Below are 2,800 nucleotides of genomic sequence, written 5' to 3'. Positions count from 1 at the left end.
TGTCTTCACACATAAACTTGCCCTGGAGAGGTGAAAATGGATGAAGGATGATTTAGTAGAGATGACATTGTTCAATTGACCTATTGTCCATGGACCACTTCTGATAGTCAAGATACCATTATTCCCCTTATTGAGGTTTAGTAATTGCAGTCCTCCCATGGTATCGAGTTTTATTTACCTCAGTTTTGCAATGGCGATATGATTTCAGGGACCGTATCTTCGAAACATTAACCCTTTAGCTTTTAAATATCCGGGACAAATATTCTACGTGGTTTATGTTAGAACTGACCAGGTCTGGTCTCTCACACATACCCTAGAATGTCAATTTTAAGCATAAACAATTACATCCTCCAAATCACAAGACTACAAAATTATGCAGGGTAAATTCAAAACAATGTGAATAAATAAACATTACATTTGACAGAGAAATCTGATCGCTTAGGATTAACTCTTTAGCGTTCAGATTCAGCAGCTTTGGTCATTGAAAATCCAGTCAACTGTGCTCCAAAACCTTGTGTTTTGGAATTCAGACGTCATGCATTTCAACTTATTTAAATACTAACTTAAAAGCCGCACTCCGAGCTGACTTTTAAGCAGCCTCCTGTGGAGGGTTAATAGGGCCTGCAGCCAAAAACTGAAGACTGTGTCCATAATGATTATATGTCCGTGCTGTTTGATCAGAGATTAAGGACGTATGAGAATTCTGTAATGCAATCATTCTATAGTTCAAGCCTCAAGTTGAATTCCAGTTGTTGGCCAATTTATTTCAAAGTTCTTATCTCGACGTAAAATTAACAGAGCGAATGTCATTTATCTCCCCTTTTATCTCTGACGTTATCTGACAAACGCCAACCAAGATGGTATGAGTCAGCCAAGATTTGCCTGTTAGAAGTAGCGACCCAAATGCTTTTAAATCATATCACAATTTTGAATGTTCAAGAACGAAATGAAGAGCCGATTTTCAATCCGGGATCATCTTGATTCCAAAAAAGCTTAATACGTCTATGTAGAGCAAATGTAGACTGAGATACAGGCGTCCCAGGCAGACAGAATTTCGCTTTTATTATGATAGACAGATATCTACAAAAAAGAGAAAAAGAAAACTAGAGTTAATTTATGAAGCACAAGACATACTTAATTACACATAAATGCATATAGTATGGGTCAAACGTAACGCACCAAAACATGACATTTAATTTATATTACGTAATTATTATTACTGTCTATTTTGTCCATTATGTACAAATACATGTTTATACATCACTATTTTATTTATGTTATTCAGTTTTGGATAAATTGATGCATGTCTGACAATTCCGGAGCGCACTGAACTTATTTTGTGCGTGACTTTTGGCCCATCCAGTATGCAGGCTAGTACTGTTTTGGATGTGTCATATTGTCAATAGGAAAAAATAATTAAATGAAAAGTGATGTTTCTAATATTCTATCCACCCTCAGTCGGTGAGCTGGCAGAATCGTTAGCGCTCTGAATTAGCGCTTAGCGCTCTGAATTAGCGCTTAGCGGTAATTCGTCCGTCGTTACGTTCTGAGTTCAAATTCCACCGAGGTCGATTTTGCCTTTCGTCCTTTCGGGATCGATAAATTATGTACCAGTGAAACACTGGAGTCGTTGAAATCAACTAGTCTCTTCCTGCAAGATTTCAGTCTTTCTGCCTGCAGCAGAGAAGAATATTCTATCCACCCTCTATATAATACATTGAGCATGTGAGTGTGTGTATGTCCTTATGTGTGTGTGTGTGTGTGTGAGAGAGAGAGAGAGAGAGAGAGAGAGAGAGAGAGAGAGGCAGACAGACAGAAAGACTGTATGTTCGAAGTAAGTATCCGCATGCTGGAAAGGAAGAAAATTTGAAACTGCAAAACTTCGCGAAAACATTGCACTATATATTTGCGTCGACCTCTGCAGGTGTCGACAGGTCCACATATATTTGCGTGAAAATAGATTTATTGGGCAGAACAGGGTCTATCATTAAAATTTATAGACTACGAATGCTAAAAGCCACTTGAATAAGAATTTGAAATACCGTAAGGGCAAATGGTACGAGGAATTTAACAGGTCTCAATTCTTAGCACAATGAGATAGCGTCATCATCATCATCATAGTTGTCGTCATCTTCATTGTCATCGTCTTTGTCGACGTCATCGTCTTTGTCGACGTCATCGTCATCATCATCACCATCGTCATCATCAACCACCATTGTCGTCGTCCTCGTCCTACTCTTTCACCTCCTTCTCATCACGACCATCTCTACCAGCGATGCTACTTCTGTCATCATTACTCTCAGCCACCACCTTAATCATCATCATTGTCACAACCTCCAGCACCACTATCTCCATGATCATCATCATTATCAGCACCACCACTACCACCACCACCACCACTACCCCCATCATCATTATCATGATCATCACTATCACCATCATTATCATCATCAACATTATCATTGTCACCATCATTGTTATCGCTGCTGTTGTCGAGGCGTTCATCGGTCTTCCAGTGCCTTTTAGTGGGTGCTGACACGTCATATGTCGTGCAGCGATGGTGGACAGCGGAAAGTGGACAATTTCCGCTGACTGCCACTAATTAAACATGTATGTACGGTGTGCAGACCAATGAAAGGCCGAAGTCGACAGGCATAAAATGTTGCATCTTTAGTAACGTTAGCGTGGCTAAAGCGATAAAGCGTCCCTTATAGGGATTAAACGTACATATATACATATAAATACATACATCTACATGTAGGTCTCCACGTGAATATATATATATATATATATATATATA

At 39.2% G+C, this 2,800-nt stretch overlaps 1 long non-coding RNA gene across 1 annotated transcript; it reads right to left on the bottom strand.

Moving 5' to 3' along the window:
• Positions 1 to 738: 738 nt before the first annotated feature.
• LOC106877585 (uncharacterized) lies at positions 739 to 2,129 on the bottom strand. The gene is made up of 2 exons (XR_001410395.2): positions 2,043 to 2,129; positions 739 to 1,080 (listed from the first exon to the last, which is right to left on the bottom strand). It is a non-coding gene; the product is annotated as an uncharacterized LOC106877585 (long non-coding RNA).
• Between the last annotated feature and the right edge of the window lie 671 nt (positions 2,130 to 2,800).

Source organism: Octopus bimaculoides, chromosome 19 (genome assembly GCF_001194135.2).
Source record: "Octopus bimaculoides isolate UCB-OBI-ISO-001 chromosome 19, ASM119413v2, whole genome shotgun sequence".
Lineage (NCBI taxonomy): Eukaryota > Metazoa > Mollusca > Cephalopoda > Octopoda > Octopodidae > Octopus > Octopus bimaculoides.
Note: the sequence above shows the minus strand (reverse complement) of the source record. Positions and strands in the feature narration are given on the sequence as shown.